This window comes from Hylobates moloch, unplaced genomic scaffold (genome assembly GCF_009828535.3).
Source record: "Hylobates moloch isolate HMO894 unplaced genomic scaffold, HMol_V3 SCAFFOLD_12, whole genome shotgun sequence".
Classification (NCBI taxonomy): domain Eukaryota; kingdom Metazoa; phylum Chordata; class Mammalia; order Primates; family Hylobatidae; genus Hylobates; species Hylobates moloch.
Window position 1 is genome coordinate 44,985,262 of NW_026652287.1, and position 17,567 is coordinate 45,002,828.

A 17,567-nucleotide genomic window follows, 5' to 3' on the forward strand; every position below is an offset into this window, starting at 1 on the left:
GGGCCTAGCATTCCATCCAATCAGAGGTGCTGGGGCAGGGCCCGGCCCATTGTTTATCCAGGCACAGAGTGGGTCGCATTCCTGTCCTCACCTTTGTCCCTGCGTAGCCGGTGGTTGGTATTCGCTGTATTCATCCCCGAGAGGGACCTGGTCCCTCTACCCAGGTTTCTGTCGCTCTGTCTCCTGCGCTTTGCCCTGCTGTAGTCACAGGAGCTGTAGAGAGGACCCCAGGACATCTGAAAGCCAGGAAATGGTGCGTGTGCGTGGCCGGTTGTCCCGAGACGGGGTAGAGGCTGCCTGGAACCGGCCGGAACCTGCTGCGGCGGGACCCGGGCCTCCCTGCGGGCGACTCCAGGGTCTGGGACCGAGTCCTCCTGGAGCTGCTCGGCCCTCGGTCTCCTCGGCCGTTGGTTGGGGCTGGGCTGGCAGCCGGGACCCCGGGTGTCCTGTCCTGTCCTGTCCCTGCGCGGCGACTGCGGCCCCGCCCCGGAGCCCTCTCTGGGCAGTTCCGCGCCCGCAGCCCCGAGTCTCCCCAGATTGTGTGGAAGCCACGGGAGGGTCATGGGGGAAATCCCGACCCGGGTGTAGGGTTCGTGCGTGGGAGGAGCAGTGGTCTGTGGGGCCCCCAGTCCCCACTTTCTCCTGTTAAAAATTAAACTGAAGTACATTAACAATTAAAGAGTTCATTTGAGCAAACAGCAATTCAGTAATGAGAAATACCCAGTCCTGGCATGTGGTTTGTCAACTGAAAAAGCCAAACGATGTAAAATAAAGAAGTTTATTCGGAGCCAAATAGGAGAGACCTTGGCCGAGGGAAACACAACCCCAAGAAGCCTATAGTGAGTGGTCCCGAGGCGGCTCAAGACGGTTTGGTTTTATTCATTTCAGAGAGACAGGAGTTGCAGAGAAAATCATGAATCAGCACCTGAAAGGTGTAAGTTCCATTGGCAGAAAGGGCGGGACTGGTGGAAGGGGGGTTAGAAGGCACAGGTGGTTGGGGGATTCTGTAGGTGGCAGTTGGTTGAGAGTGTGTATCTTTATCTAAAGTTTGGAGGAGGTAGGAAGGAATGCTGAAGGAAAGGGGTCTGTTATCTGCCACTTGATTCCATCCCAGCCAAAAAACAGTCCTGTTTCTCGAGATTTTATGAATTCTAAGGCATGACTTACCTTGCCTTGTGTGGCCTTAGGTCTTGTTTGTAATTTGGTATCTTCTTGCCACAAGGAGTCTGTTTTTCCAGTCTGATAATGTCTGTTTTTACATGAATGTGCGTCAGTTGCTGCATCTAAACTCCTAAAGGGAGAGGGTATAAGGGGGCCTGTCTCACCTCCCATCCTGTCATACAGAGGCACTCAATTTTCAGGGTTTCTTGGGGGTTCCCTTGGCCAAGAGCCAGTCACTTCACTTAGCTGGGAAGGTACTTTATTTTTGTTTTTGTTTGAGACAGAGCCTCCTTCTGTCGCCCAAGTGGAGTGCAATGGCTGGATCTCGGCTCACAGCAGCCTTTGCCTTCTGGGTTCAAGCGATTCTCCTGCCTCAGCCTCCTGAGTAGCTGGGATTACAGACACGCACCACCATGCCCGGCTAATTTTTGTATTTTTAGTGCAGATCGGGCTTCACCATGTTGGCCAGGCTGTTCTCGAACTCCTGACCTCAAGTGATCCACCTGCCTCAGCCTCCCAGAGTGCGGGGATTACAGATGTGAGCCATCTCGCCAGGCCAGAGGTATGTTTTTATTTTTAGTTTATCAGTTTAGGGGTAGGCTTTTATAAGTTACCTGACAAACCAGATAAATGCTTGATTGGTTGCAGAGATGCAGTTGCCTTATTTGGACTTGTCACTCCAAAATAAATCGAAAGGTTCAGATTTCAGTTGGAAGAGTTTATTCAAGCAGAAAGATAGCAATGGCCCAAACAGGAAAAACAGACTCGAGAAAAGGACTCAGTCCTCCAAAATTAGAAGTTAAGTTCTGGCTTTATATTACCAGGAAAAGAGGTCCTCATCAGACCCCAAGAGGGTTCTTGGATCTCACACAGGAAGGAATTCAAGACGAGTCGCAATGTACAGTGTGTAGAGAGTTTATTGAAAGCTACTGTGGGCCAGCATGATGGCTTAGGCCTGTAATTCAAGCACTGTGCAAGGCCAAGGCAGGAGGATCACTTGAGGTCAGGAGTTCGAGACCAGCCTGGGCAACATAGCGAAACCCCTTCTCTTCCAAAAATGACAAAAATTAGCCGGGTATGGTGGCCTGTGCCTGTAGTTGCAGGTACTCGGGAGGCTCAAGTGGGAGAATCACTTGAACCCAGGAGGCAGAAGTTGCAGCCCAGCCGAGGACTCGCCACTGCACTCCAGTGTGGGTAACAGAGTGAGACCCCATCTCAAAAAACAAAAACAAAATAAACAAGAAAGAGTTGAAGACCAACCTGGCTAACACAGCAAGACCCTGTCTCTATTTTTTTTTTTTTTTTTTTTTGAGATGAGTCTCACTCTGTCGCCCAGGCTGGAGTGCAGTGGCGCGATCTTGGCTCACTGCAAGCTCCGCCTCCCGGGTTCACACCATTCTCCTGCCTCAGCCTCCCAAGTAGCTGGAACTACAGGCACCCACCACCACGCTCGGCTAATTTTTTGTATTTTTAGTAGAGACGGAGTTTCGCCATGTTAGCCAGGATGGTCTTGATCTCCTGACCTCATGATCCACCCGCCTCGGCCTCCCAAAGTGCTGGGATTACAGGCATGAGCCACCGTGTCCAGCCCCGTCTCTATTAAAAAAAAAAAAAAAAAGAAAAGAAAAGGAAGGAAGGTTCTCTGTTACAGAGTAGGGCATCCTCATAAAGCAAGTGGAGGAACGACGTACTGTCTAAGTTTTTCTTATGTAGGGATCTTGTCTATGTAAAGACTAAACTAAGCTGTGCCTACGTTCATGTGGGCTGACAGCGTCACAAAATTTATTACTCTGTTGATTTAAAGAAAACTATCCTTTACCTTTTAGCACACAAGTGCATTAAAACATAACAATAATTATCTTGAAAGCACATACTGTTATGAGTATTGGGACATCCGGATGTTCTGTTGTTATGGGAGTGTAAGGATACTTGCAGGTATCTTCAGGCTGTTTTCTTAATGGCAAACATTTTATGACCATGGGTTGTGACTGGCAAGGAGTGTTTCTTGTTAGTCTCAAGATGGAGCTGATTGGTCTTTGGCTCCCCTAGGCACTTGCTTCCCTAACACTTATATAGGCAAAAGGCAAATAAATATAATAGGATTACATTTTCCATAGAAGGCTAATGTATGAGGTACAATAATTTAATTTTTTTTTCTTTGATACAAAGTCTTGCTCTGTGACCCAGGCTGGAGCAGTGGTGCGATCCAGGCTTACTGCAGCCTTGATCTCCCCAGCTCAAGCACCTCAGCCTCCCCAGTAGCTGAGAGTACAGTTGCCCACCAGCACACCTGGCTAATTTTTTGTATTTTACGGAGGTGGGGTCTTGATACGTTGCTCAGGCTGGTCTCTAGCTCCTGGCCTCAAACAGTCCTTCTTCCTTGGCCTCCAAAAGTGCTGGGATTACAGACATGAGCAACTGCACATTGATAACAACTTAATTTGTAGTGGTTTGCTTTTTTCCCCCAGAGCTTGTTTTCTTTTCTTTCTAGCTGGTTTATATTTCATTTTCAATTTTAAAAAGTGAATTTAATATTCCAGCTGAAGACAACGTGATAGCCATGAAGTCTTTGTGTGAGAAAGTTAAGAGGGAAATTAGTCTACTATAGAGATCAGTAGTAGAGAGGGCCCTGGCGGGATGGCTCACAACTGTAACCCCAGCACGTTGGGAGGCCGAGGCAGGTGGATGGCTTGATCTCAGGAGTTCAAGACCAGCCTGGGCAACATAGTGAGACCCCATCTCCATTGTGAAAAATCATTTTAAATTAAAAAAAATAGTGACAAGGGAAAGGGTCTTTCCTGTTTCCCTTCAGTCATTTACAACATTTTACAAAACACTATAGGTAAGAAAGAAGGCGAATCTGTAATCAGGGAAAGGAGGGTTCCAGCTAGCTAGGTGAAAGCTGTGTGTCATGTGACTCAACCCTATGGTCACATTGCTTCAAGATGATTTAGAGATCCATCAGCTTAAATTTTTGAATTACTTGGTTGTTTTTGCTTGTTTGTTTTGAGACAGGGTCTCACTCTGTCGGCCAGGCTGGAGTACAGTAGCACGATCTCAGCTCACTGCAGCCTCTGCCTTCTGGGTTCAAGTAATTCTCTGGCCTCAGTCTTTCAAGTAGCTGGGATTACAGGTGCGTGCCACCACACTCGGCTAATTTTTCTATTTTTTTTTTTTTTAAGACAGAGTCTCGCTCTTTCGCCCAGGCCGGACTGTAGTGGCGCTGTCTAGGCTCACTGCAAGCTCCACCTCCCAGGTTCATGCCATTCTCCTGCCTCAGCCTCTCAAGTAGCTGAGACTACAGGCGCCCGCCGCCGCACCCGGCAAATTTTTTGTATTTTTAGTAGAGACGGAGTTTCACTGTGTTAGCCAGGATGGTCTCGATCTCCTGACCTCATGATCCGCCCGCCTCGGCCTCCCAACGTGCTGGAATTACAGGCATGAGCCACTGCGCCTGGCCTAATTTTTCTATTTTTAGTAAAGACAGGGTTTTACCATGTTTGCCAGGCTGGTCTCGAACTTCTGTCCTCAAGTGGTCCATCCACCTTGGCCTCCCAAAGTGGTGGGATTACAGGTGGGAGCCATTGCACCAGGCCTGACTTACTTGTTCACACAGCCTATATAGGTAGAAAATTTCTAGTTATGTAATCAGCGGTTAATTGGTGGGTTGTGCCTGATTAAGCATAAATTTCATTAAGCACAAATAAATGCATGCCAGGGCCACTACATGGTAATTTTCATGAGTTGTATTTAAATATGATTTCAGGGTCCTTAGGTAGGACCTTAGGACACTACACACAGTTTGGCCTCATTGCTTTTTATTTAAATTTTTTCATACTCTCCAGGGCAACTGACTTCCCCTCAACATTTTCCAAATATATGGGATGCAGCATCTCAAATCCTCCACCCTCATACCATAGCCTAACTCTTTAAGGGCTTGCAGTAAAATCTGTTTCTGAACATTTCACATGAGAGGAAAGCAGAGAATAACCACTAGACATTTTCCCGAAAAAACCTTTCTGCCTCTCCTCCTTTTATCTTTCCTAGACGCAGACACCTTATCAGGATGTCTTTGGGATGAGGTTCCTTTCTGGAAACTGTACAGGGTGATGTGTCTTCAGTACACCCTCCTATCTTTCCTGGTTTTGGGTTTTAGAACTGCCTGGGGCTGACTCAAGATCCCCACAACTGCCATGTCTCCTGGAGGGTCTAGTGGGTATCAGTGCCTAGGGGAGTGGGGCCTCCCGAGGGAGCAGCTGAATGACTAATGGTGGAGGAGGTGCCTGGTATACTCTTCATCTACATAACCAATTCTTGGGGTGCTCAGCTTCTCTCTCCCAACTCCACTTTCTATTAATTGGAGACACATGGCTGTTCAGCCAATCGGATGTTGCTAATGAGGAAAAACAAGAGATGATTCCTGTCCTCTGGATTGTCTCAACTGTGAAGAGAGAAATATCCCAGAAGACAAGGAAAGGCCACTCCAACAAGGTTGTATTTAGCTGTCCCACAGGGAGGTGGTCACCAGAATGCAGCCATGTAAGTCCTATATGTGAGTCTTCAGAATGAAGACTCCTCAACAATAACACGGAAAAGCTTATATACCATCCTGAGGACAGCAAAGAATGCAGACTCAGCATGGCCCCAAAATTCCAGTTTATGTTGGCATATCGGATTTAGTGGCAAGACATCTTCTGAGAGAGGGAAAGAAAGGGGCTTGGCTAGCAAAGGTGGACTGTTAGATAAATGAAGGCTCTCGCAGAGAGAAGAGAAATGCTTCTTTTCCAACTTTTTAACATTTTTCTTTTTATTTGGATACTTAAGTAATAAAGATGGGAGTCTCCCTGTGTTGACCAGGCCTTCAACTCCTTGCTTTAAGGCAAGGATGTCCAATGCTTCGCCTTCCCTGGGCCACATTGGAAGAAGAATTGTCTTGGGCCACACATAAAACACACTAACACTAATGATAGCTGATGAGCTAAAAAAAAAGAAAGAAAGAAAGAAAAGAAAAGATCACAAAAAAAATCTTTTTATTTTTAGCCAGTCTCACTCTGTCACCCATGCTAGAGTGTAGTGGCGTAATCTTGGCTCACTGCAACCTCCGCCTCCATGTTCAAGCGATTCTCCTGCCTCAGCCTCCTGAGTACGTGGGACTACAGATGCCTGCCACCACACCTGGCTAATTTTTGTATTTTTAGTAGAGACAGGGTTTCACCGTATTGGCCAGGCTGGTCTCGAACTCCTGACCTCGTGATCTGCCCGCCTCGGCCTCCCAAAGTGCTGGGATTACAGGCATGAGCCACAGTGCACAGCAGAAAATCGCAAAAAAAGTTATAAGTATTTTAAGAAAGTTTACTAATTTGTGTTGGGCTGTATTCAAAGCCGTCCTTGGCCTGCAGGCCACATAGGTTGGACAAGCTTTAAGGGATCCTCCAGCCTCGGCCTCTGTAATTGCTGGGATTGGAGGCGTGAGTCACAGCTTCCTACCCGTGTTCAGGTTTTAAAGATGTCAGACCCCGAATCTCTACTAGTTCCGGTGAAGGGAAATAAGCAGGGAGGGGGCCATGGCTCAGTTAAGAGAGATTCTCTGCAGATGCACATTTTCCTCCCAAAGGCACCTTTGCAAGACCACTCTGTTGACCAAGCAGCCACGATTTCAAAATATGTCAAAGGAGTGACCAGGCGCGGTGGCTCACGCCTATATTCCTAGCACTATGGGAGGCCGGGGCGGATCGCTTGAGCTCAGGAGTTTGAGACCAGCCTGGCTGAAACCCCGTCTCTACTAAAAATACAAAAATTAGCAGGGGTGGTGGAGCACGCCTGTAGTCCCAGCTATTAGGGAGGCTGAGACAGTAAAATCGCTTGAACCCAGGAGATGGAGATTGCCGTGAGCCAGGATAGCGCCACTGCACTCCAGCCTGGGTGACAAAGTGAGACCCAGTGTCAAAAAAAAAAAAAAAAGTCACAGAAATATATTTTGGGGTGGCCGGGCGCGGTGGCTCACGCCTTTAATCCCAGCACTTTGGGAGGCCGAGGCAGGCAGATCACGAGGTCAGGAGATCAAGACCATCCTGGCTAACACGGTGAAACCCCGTCTCTACTAAAAATACAAAAAATTAGCCGGGCGTGGTGGCAGGCGCCTGTAGTCCCAGCTACTCGGGAGGCTGAGGCAGGAGAATGGCGTGAACCTGGGAGGCGGAGCTTGCAGTGAGCCGAGATCGCGCCACTGCACTCCAGCCTGGGCGACAGAGCGAGACCCTGTCTCAAAAAAAAAAAAGAGAACCTGCGGCTGGAACAGCAGCGATCGGCTCTGCAGGACCCTGTTACCCAGGGCTTCTGCTGTCACTCAGGACTGAGGGGGCGGGGTAGGATGCCCTATCCAATCGGGGTGCTGGGGCGGGGCCCTGCCAACCGTTTATCAGCCGGAAGGAGGGCACCGCCTTGCCAGTCTTCTTATTCCCTGGCTTCTGGCGGCAACCCGAGATCGGGATTCCTTCTTTCCTGCTCTGAGAGGGACCAGGTCCCTCTTCTGTAGCTTTTTTCTCTCTGTTGCCTGCGCCGTGTCCTGGACTGCTCACGGGAGTCCTGCAGGAGACGCCGGAATATCTGGAAGCTGAAAAATGGTGAGTATGTGGAGCAGGAAGCCCCGAGGTGGGGTTTGGGGGTTAGGGGACGGTCTGGTCAGAACCGCGGAATCGGCTGTGGCGGAACGTGGGCCTCCCTGCTGCGACTCGGGGGTCTGAGGCCCTAGTTCCCCTGGCGCAGCTCAGCCCTAGGTCCCCTTGGCCTCAGGGCGGGTCTGGGCGGCAGTCGGGACCCCGGGCGTCCTGCCGTCCCTGCGCGGCGACTGGGGCCCCTGGCCCGGAGCTCTTTCTGGGCAGCTCTGCGCCCACAGCCCCGCGTCTCCCCAAATTGTGCGGAAGTCATAGGGGGAATCCCGCCTCGTGTGTGGGGTTCCCAGTCACACGTTTCTTCTGTTAAATTAAACTGAGACACTGTTAACAAGTAAAGAGTATTTTGGGCAAACAGCCAATCATGAAGGAGAAACACCGGGTCATGACTTGTTTGTTAACGGAAAAAAGCCAAACTGTAAAATAACTTAAAGAAGTTTTATTTTGACCTGGCGTGGTGGCTCACACCTGTAATCCTAGCACTTTGGCAGGCCGAGGTGGGTGGATCACCTGAAGTCAGGAGTTTGAGACCAGCCTGGCCAACATGGTGAAACCCTGTGTAGGGTCCAGCCCTACTGGGCCTGTGGGTTTTTCTCCTCGTGTGCAGAGACAAGAGATTGTAGAAATAAAGACACAAGACAAAGAGAAGAAAAGACAGTTAGGCCCCGGGGACCGGTAGTGGCCCCAAACGCCTGGCTGCGCTGTTATTTATTGGATACAAGACAAGGGGGCAGGGTAAGGAGTGTGAGTCATCTCCAATGATAGGTAAGGTCACGCGAGTCACGTGTCCACCGGACAGGGGGCCCTTCCCTGTTTGGTAGCCGAGGCAGAGAGAGAGGACAGCTTATGTCATTATTTCTTCTATGCATTTCAAAGACTTTAGTACTTTGACCAGTTCTGCTACTGCTATCTAGAAGGCGGAGCCAGGTGTACAGGGTGGAACATGAAAGCGGACCAGGAGCGTGACCGCTGAAGCACAGCATCACAGGGAGACGGTCAGGCCTCCGGATGGCTGCGGGTGGGCCTGGCTGATGTCAGGCCTTCCACAGGAGGTGGTGGAGAAGAGTCTTCTCTAACTCCCCTTTCCCAGTCTGCTAAGTAACAGGTGCCTCCCCAGGCTCTGGCGTTACCTCTAGACCAGGGAGCCCTCTAGTGGCCCTGTCCAGGCGTAACAGAGGGCTCACACTCTTGTCTTCTGGTCACTTCTCACCGTGTCCCTTCAGCTCCTGTATCTGTATGGCCTGGTTTTTCCTAGGTTATAATTGTAGAACAAAGATTATTATAATATTGGAATAAAGAGTAATGCTACAAACTAATGATTAATGATATTCATATACAATCATCTATAATCTATTTCTAGTATAACTACTCTTATTCTATATATTTATTATACTGCAACAGCTTGTGCCCTCGGTCTCTTGCCTTGGCACCTGGGTGGCTTGCAGCCCACAACCCTGTGTCTAAAAATACAAAAATTAGCTGTGCATGGTAGTGGGCACCAGTAATCCCAGCTACTGGGGAGGCTGAGGCAGGAGGATCGCTTGAACCCGGGAGACGAAGGTTGCAGTGTTATGAAAGACCTTGGCCGAGGGAAACAACCCCAGGAAGCCTTGAGTAAGTGGTGCCGAGGCAGCTCGTGACAGTTTGGTTTTATTCATTTCAGGGAGACAGGAATTGCAGGGAAAATCATGACTCAGTGCTTGGAAGGTGTGAGTTCCTTTGGCCAAAAGGCAGGACTTGTGGTAATGGGGTTAGAAGGCACAGGTGGTTGAGGGATTCTGTGGGTGGCAGTTGGTTGAGAGTGTGAAGCTTTGGTCTAAAAGTTAGAGGTGGATAAAAAGGAACGAACTAATGGCATTTGCAGCAACCTGGATGGAATTGGAGACTATTCTAAGTGAAGTAACTCGTTAGAATGGAAAACCAAGCATCACTTATGTTCTCACTCGTAAGTGGGAGCTAAGCTATGTGGATGCAAAGGCATAAGAATGATACAATGGACTTTGGGGACTGGGGAGGATGGGAAAGGGTGGGAAGGTGGATGTGAGGGATAAAAGACTACAAATTGGGCCGGGCGTGGTGGCTCATGCCTGTAATGCCAGCACTTTGGGAGGCTGAGGCGGGCAGATCACCTGAGGTCAGGAGTACGAGACCAGCCTGGCCAATATTGTGAAGCCCCGTCTCTACTAAAAATACAAATATTAGCTGGGCGTGGTGGCACATGCCTGTAGTCCCAGTTACTCAGGAGGCTAAGACAGAATTGCATGAACCCGGGAGGCATAGGTTGCAGTGAGCCGAGATCCTGCCACTGCACTCCAGCCTGGGCGAGAGAGCGAGACTCCGTCTCAAAAACAAACAAACAAAAAACCAAAAACCACAGGACTACAAATTGGGTTCAGTGTATACTGCTCCAGTGATGGGTGCACCAAAATTTCACAAATCACCACCAAAGAACTTACTCATGTAACCATATACCACCTGTTCCCCATAAACCTATGGAAATATATATATATATTTAAATTTTTAGAGGCGGTAGGAAGGAATGCTGTAGGAAGAGGGACTGTTATTTGTCACGTGATTCCATCCCTGCCCAAAAAACAGGCCTGTGTCACCAGATTTTATGAACTCTGAGACATGAATTACCCTTTTCCTTAAGTCCCTTTAGATGGTGTTTGTAATTTCGTGTCTTACTGCCACAGAATCTGGTTTTTGAGTCTGACGATGTCTAATGAACATGAATGTAGATCAGTTGCTGTGTCTATATTCTAAAAAGGAGACAGTATAAGGAGGCTACTCTGGTCTTCCCGTCACAGTGGGGAACTCCATTTTGAGTTTTTATTGGTGATCTTGGCCAAGAGCAGGTCAGTTCACTTAGTTGTTGGTGGGGGTGCTGCTTAATTTTGTTAATAGCTTATAGGTTGGAGGACAGGCTTTTATAATGTGAAAGGAAAATAAAACCTCAGGACCCCAATTTTTATACCAAAAGGAAAATATTAAGCTAAAAGGTGAGTCAAGCAAGAAGTTGCCTTTCTTTTTGTTGCTAAGTGAAGAGCTACAGATAAAAAGTTATATATCTCGGGCCGGGCACAGTGGCTCATGCCTGTCATCTCAGAACTTTGGGAGGCTGAGGCGGGCAGATCACTAGATCAGGAGTTCGAGACCAGCCTGACCAAAATGGAGAAACCCTGTCTCTACTAAAAATACAAAACTTAGCCAGGCATGGTGGCCTGTGCCTGTAATCCTAGTTAATAAGGAAGCTGAGGCAGGAGAATCACTTGAACCTGGGAGGCGGAGGTTGCAGTGAGCCAAGATCGAGTCACTGCACTCCAGCCTGGGTGACAGAGCGAGACTGCATCTTAAAAAAAAAAAAAAAAAAAGTTATATAACTCCACAGGAAACTGTGTATCTCATGTAAAGTGTTGATTTACTGGATGAGACACAAATACCTAACTGACTATTCTCTTGCCTGCCTCTTTTCTGTTGCAATATGTGGATTACATACTAACCCTCCCTCTTACCTATCCAGCACACTTTTCCCCTTTATATATTGAAGTCCTCAAAATTGTCCTTGGAGAAAGTCACAGACTGTTTCTGTGATTCCGTGTTGATTTCCTCTGGGCTTGTTCTCAACCTTGGGAAAATAAACTTCTCCATTGATCCAGAAGCATCTCAAATATTTTTGGTTTACAGTATGTTGCATGAGGAGCCAAACCAGATTAAATACTAGATTGGTTACAGTGATGCAGTCACCTTCTTTGTACTTGTCAACTTGAAGTAATTGAAAAGATCAGATTCCAGTTTTGAAGCATTTATTCAAGTAGTAAACTGAGAATGGCCTATTTGGGAAAACACATACTCCGGAGAAATGTCTCAGTGCTCTGAAGTCAGATGTTAAATTCTTCCCTATATAGGCAAAAGGCAAAGAAATTGAACAGGATTACATTTTCCATAGAAGGCTGATGTATGAGGTACAACAATTTAACTTGTTACAGTTTGCTTTTTTCTCCTAGGCCTTCATTTTCTTGACAGCTGATTTTCATTTCCTTCCCAATTTAAAAGAATGAGTTTGGCTACGTGTGGTGGCTCATGCCTGTAATCCTAGCACTTTGGGAGGCCATGGTGGGCCTTAGCTCAGGAGTTTGCCTTAACTCAGGAGTTTGAGACCAGCCTGGGCAACACGAGGAAGCCCCATCTCTACTAAAATACAAAAGTAGCTGGCTGTGGCGACGTGCACCTGTAATCCCAGTTACTTGGGATGTTGTGGGAAATAAAGGACTAGAGAGACTGATATAAGGAACAGGAGAATTTCATTTAAGGTATGCACTGGCTCAGTGGATTCACATCTAAAAAGCTGAGCACTGAACAAAGACTGAGCGAGGTTTTTATAAGCAAACTTACAGAAGCAAAACAAAAGTAGTTAAATCATACAGTGATAGGTCACGTAATCAATAGCATAGCATAACTTGTGGCCTTGCATAGCTGGTGGCCTTGTAGCTGCATTTAAAGAAAAACAAGAACTGACTAAATACAGACATTTTTCCTTTTTCTTTTTCTTTCACCTTTGTTCTGGAGGGGGGATGTCTGGAACCTATTCTTTTGGCTTTGACTTCTCAAACAGCATTATAACTGTCTTTGAGTGAGCTTGCTAGGCAGAGGAAAACTTGTTATTTTCTTTTTAACCTTTGCCTTGCCTGTTACTTTTCTTGGAGTGAATGAATGCACATTTATTTTTTAAATTTCTGCCTCAGGGAGGCTGAGGTAGGAGAATTGCTTGAACCCAGGAGGTGGAGGTTACAGTGAGCCAAGATCGTGTCATTGCACTCCAGCCTGGGTGACAGAGCAAGAATTGGTCTCAAAAAAAAAAAAAAAAAAAAAAAGTGAGTTTAACATTCCAGCTTAAGACAGTGTGATAGCCATGAAGTCTTTGTGTGAGAAAGGGTAAGATGAAATTCATCTACAATGGAGATCAAGAGTGAAGAGGGAAGGGGTCTTCCTTGGCTCCCTTCAACATTTACATTTCAACATTTACATAATTTTATGAAAAAATATAGGGAAGAGTAAAGACAAAAAGGCAAATCCACAGTCTGGGAAAGGAAAGTTCCTGCTGCCTGTCATGTGACTCAATGCCATCTTAATCACATTGCTTTAAGGCTCAAGATAATTTAGAGATGGAACAGCTCAAATTTTTGGCTTTAGTTTCACAGACTGTACAGGTAGAAAATTTTCCAGTTATATAATCAGGTTAATTGGGGGATTTTGGTTGACTAAGCCTAAATTTCATTTCCCTATAAATTATTACTTTATCAGAATTGTATTTGAGTTGTATTTCAGGGTCCTTAGGTAGGTCCTAGGGTACTACACACAGTTCAGTCTTATTGTTTCTCATTTAATTTTTTTTTTTTTTTTTGAGACAGGGTCTTGCTCACTGCAACATCTGCCTCCTGGGCTCTGGGTGCAAGCAGTCCTCCCACCTCAGCCTCCTGAGTAGCCAGGACTGCAGGCATGCACCATCACACCTGACTTAATTGTTGTATTTTTTGTAGATGCCAGGTTGCCCAGTCTAGTCTCAAAATCCTGAGCTCAAGTGATCCATCTGCCTCTGCGTCTCACCCGAAGTGCTGGGATTACAGGCGTGAGCCACATGCATTGCCTCATTTAATTTTTTTTTTTTTTTTTTTGACTGAGTCTAGCTCTGTTGCCCAGGCTGGAGTGCAGTGGTGTGATTTCGGCTCGCTGCAACCTCCGCCTCCCGAGTTCAAGTGATTCTTTGGCCTCAGCCTCTCTAGTAGCTGGGATTACAGGTGCACACCACCACGCCCCGCTAGTTTTTGTATTTTTAGTAGAGACTGGGTTTCACCATGTTGGCCAGGCTGGTCAAGAACTCCTGACCTCAAGTGATCCACCCACCTCAGCCTCCCAAACTGCTGGGATTATAGTCGTGAGGCACCATGCCTGGCCTATTTAAATTTTTTAACACTCCCCTTGGGGACTGGTTTCCCCCTGCATTTTCCAAATAGATTGGATGCAGTGTCTCCTATTCGTACCCGAGGCTAACTCTTTAAGGGCTTTCAGTAAAAATCCTAAATGTTCAGTTTCTCTCCCACATTTCCAACATCAACTCCAGTCTCCAGTTCACAGTATTATCAACTATTTCTTCTTTATAGAACAACATTGTACTTATTCATCCTGTTTAAAACAGATGCAGTGTATTTTAATTGTTTATTATTTTATCACAGAGCAATAGATGATTCTTTCTAAAGTATTTGTTTGCTATTTCTGAAAATTTCACATGAGAAGAAGGCAGAGAAAAATCACCACACATCTCAGTGAACAAAACCTTTGTGCCTCTCCTTTTATTTTTTCCTAGGCACAGACATCAGGATGTCTTTGGGTTGAGGTTCCTTTTTGGAAACTTTACAGAATGATCTGTCTTCCGTTCCCCCTCCAATTTTTCCTGGTCCTGGGTTTCAGAACTGCCTAGGCTGAGCCAAGATGCCCACCACTGTCATGTCTCTTGGAGGGCCTAGTGCATATCAACCCCTGAGTCATGCCTCCCAGAGGACAGCCTGAAGTAGAGGAGTGGGGCCTCCCAAGGGAGCAGCTGAATGCCTTGTGGTGGGAGGAGACTCCTGGTATACTCTTCATCTAGATAACCAATCCCCTTGGGGTGATCAGCTTTTCTCCCTCAACCTCAGTTTCCATTATTTGGAGATAATGGCTGGTCAGCCAATTGGATTTTGCTCCTGAGAGGAAAGAGAAATGATTCCTGTCCTCTGCATTGTCTCAGAAATGTAAAGAAAATCATCTGCTACTCACTCACTCAACTCATCTCCAGATTCTAGGAGAAAAAACCCAATGTCTGGAGAAACCTAACCACCGAATGTTGGTGCAAACTACGGGTTCCGTTTGTATTTTTAGTAGAGACGGGGTTTCACCGTGTTAACCAAGATGGTCTCGATCTCCTGACCTCATGATGCACCTGCCTCGGCCTCCCAAAGTGCTGGGATTACAGGTGTGAGCCACCGTGCCTAGCCAGAATACATTCTTAAATAAATGTGGTTATGTTATGCATCATTTTAATGTTCATTTTTCACTTTACGTTTTTTGGCTAATGACTTATTACTTGCTGTTTATTTTAGACTATAGAAATGATGTTAGACAAAAAGCAAATTCGAGCGATTTTCTTATTCGAGTTCAAAATGGGTCGTAAAGCAGCAGACACAACTCGCAATGTGAACAATGCGTTTGGCCCAGGAACTGCTAACAAAGGTACAGTACAGGGGCGGTTCAAGAAGTTTTGCAAAGAAGGATAGGCACAATGGCTCAGGCCTATAATCCCAGCACTTTGGGAGGCTGAGGTGGGAGCATCACGTGAGGTCAGGAGTTTGAGACCAGCTGGCCAACATGATGAAACCTCGTCTCTACTAAAAATACAAAAATTAGCCAGTATGGTGGCACGTGCCTGTAATCCCAGCTACTTGGGAGGTTAAGGCAAGAGGATCACTTGAACCTAGGAGGCAGAGGTTGTAGTGAGCCAAGATCATGCCACTGCACTTCAGCCTGGGCCACAGAGAGTGAGACTCTCTCAAAAAAAAAAAAAAAAAAAAAAAAAAAAAAGGCAACGAGAGCCGAAGTTACAATGACCAACTGAGGGCAATCATTGCAGCTGATCCTCTTACAACTACATGAGAAGTTGCCGAAGAACTCAACATTCATCATCCTACAGTCGTTCGGCATTTGAAGTAAATTGGAAAGGTGAAAAAGCTCGATAAGGGGGTGCCTCATGAGCTGAGTGAAAATAAAAAGAAATCATTTTGAAGTGTCATATTCTCTGATTCTGTGTGACAACAAACCATTTCTCCATCGGATTGTGATGCGTGATGGATTTTGTTCAACAGCCGGCAATGACCAGCTCAGTGGTTGAACCAAGAAGAAGCTCCAAAGCACTTCCCAAAGCCAACTTGGACCAGAAAAAGGTCATGGTCACTGTTTGGCGGTCTGCTGCTGGTATGATTCACTACAGCTTTCTGTATCCGAGTGAAACCATTACATCTGAGAATTATGCTCAGCAAACCGATGAAATGCACTGAAAACTGTAATGCCTGCAGCTAGCATCGGTCAACAGAAAGGGCCCAATTCTTCTCCACTACAGTGCCCAACCACACATCGCACAACCAATGCTTCAAAAGTTGTTCAGCAGTTGGGCTAAAATGCTTGGCCTCATCCACAGATTCACAACTGATTCAATTGACATTCAGATTCACCTGACCTCCTGCCAATCAACTACCACTTCTTCAAGCATCTTGACAACTTTTTGCAGGGAAAACACTTCCACAACCAGCAGGATGCAGAAAATGCTTTCCAAGAGTTTGTCAAATCCCGAAGCACAGATTTTTAGGCTACAGGAATAAACAAACTTATTTCTCATTGGCAAAAATGTGTTGATTGTAATGGTTCTTATTTTGATTAATAAAGATGTGTTTGAATTATAATGATGTAAAATTCACCGTCCAAAACTGCAGTTATTTTTGCACCAACCTAATATTCTTAAGGACATGTGACTTCCTGGCTCATCTTGCCTTCCATCATGAGTAAGAGCTTCCTGAGCCCTCACCAGATAGAAAATTCCAGTGTCATGCTCCTTGTACAACCTGTGTAACCATGAGCCACATAAGCTTCTTTTCAATATGAATTATCCAGCCTTAGGTATGCTTTCATAGAATCATAAAACCAACTAATGCAGCCCTTTTGCCTTCCTATGTTTCCACCTTGGTTTGTACACATGTATATGCAGTGACAAAGTCTGTGTGTTTGTCAGGGGTGCTATATGTACATGTCCTATAAATCTGGAAGGTTTGTGTTTTCTGGCCTGGTTGGCCTAGTATTACCTTTCTTCTGAGTGTAACAGAAAGGATGAGAGTATACACCCTGTCTTGTGGGATTTGGGGAAAAGCAGTCTTTTATTATCAAGAGTGAGGGTAGTTTTGCATTTTCATACTTGTCTTGTAGTAGGTTTTTCTTTGTTCTTAGTACACCTCTTGTCATATAATATTATTATGATTTTTTGAGATGGAGTTTTTCTCTTGTTGCCCAGGCTGGAGTGCAATGGTGCAATCTTGGCTCACCGCAACTTCACCTCCCAGGTTCAAGCGATTGTCCTGCCTCAGCCTCCCGAGTGGCTGGGATTACAGGCATGCACCACCATGCCCGGCTAATTTTGTATTTTTAGTAGAGACGGGGTTTCTCATGTTCGTTAGGCGGGTCTTGAACTCCCGACCTCAGGTGATCTGCCTGTCTTGGCCTCCCAAAGTGCCGGGATTACAGGTGTGAGCTACCACACCCGGCCAGAATATTCTTTTGTATTTCTAGTTTATTGTTTTTAATCATGAGATGTTGAGGTTTGTCACATGCTTTTTCTGTATCTACTAGGACATTGGTTTTTGATGTTGATTCTATTTTGTGTATTGAATGAATTGATTTTCAGAGATAAAAGTAATATTGCTTTCCTGGATTAAAATTCCACTTGATCATGAGGTTTAGATACTGTCACATATTGCTGAATTTTTTTGTAAATATGTTGCTGAGGCTATTTCAGAATTTAAGGGAGATATTCATGTACAGTATTATAGTACAGCCTGACATCTTGTATAGCGTAGGTGTGATGTGTGTATATATACATGTATATACATGTACACTTGCAGTGTATGTATATATGATTTAGTTACATAACTTGCACAT

General features: G+C 46.1%; 2 protein-coding genes across 2 annotated transcripts in view; both read left to right on the plus strand.

The window, feature by feature from the left end:
- The window catches only part of LOC116478506 (zinc finger protein 136), a 370,760-nt gene that overhangs the window by 117,636 nt on the left and 235,557 nt on the right, over positions 1–17,567 (plus strand). The gene's annotated exons all lie outside the window — the stretch shown is intronic.
- Positions 243–17,567, plus strand: part of ZNF844 (zinc finger protein 844) — a 149,184-nt gene continuing 131,859 nt past the window's right edge. Inside the window, 1 exon segment of the mRNA XM_032169787.2 lies at positions 243–253. The gene's annotated coding sequence lies outside the window, so the exon portion shown is untranslated.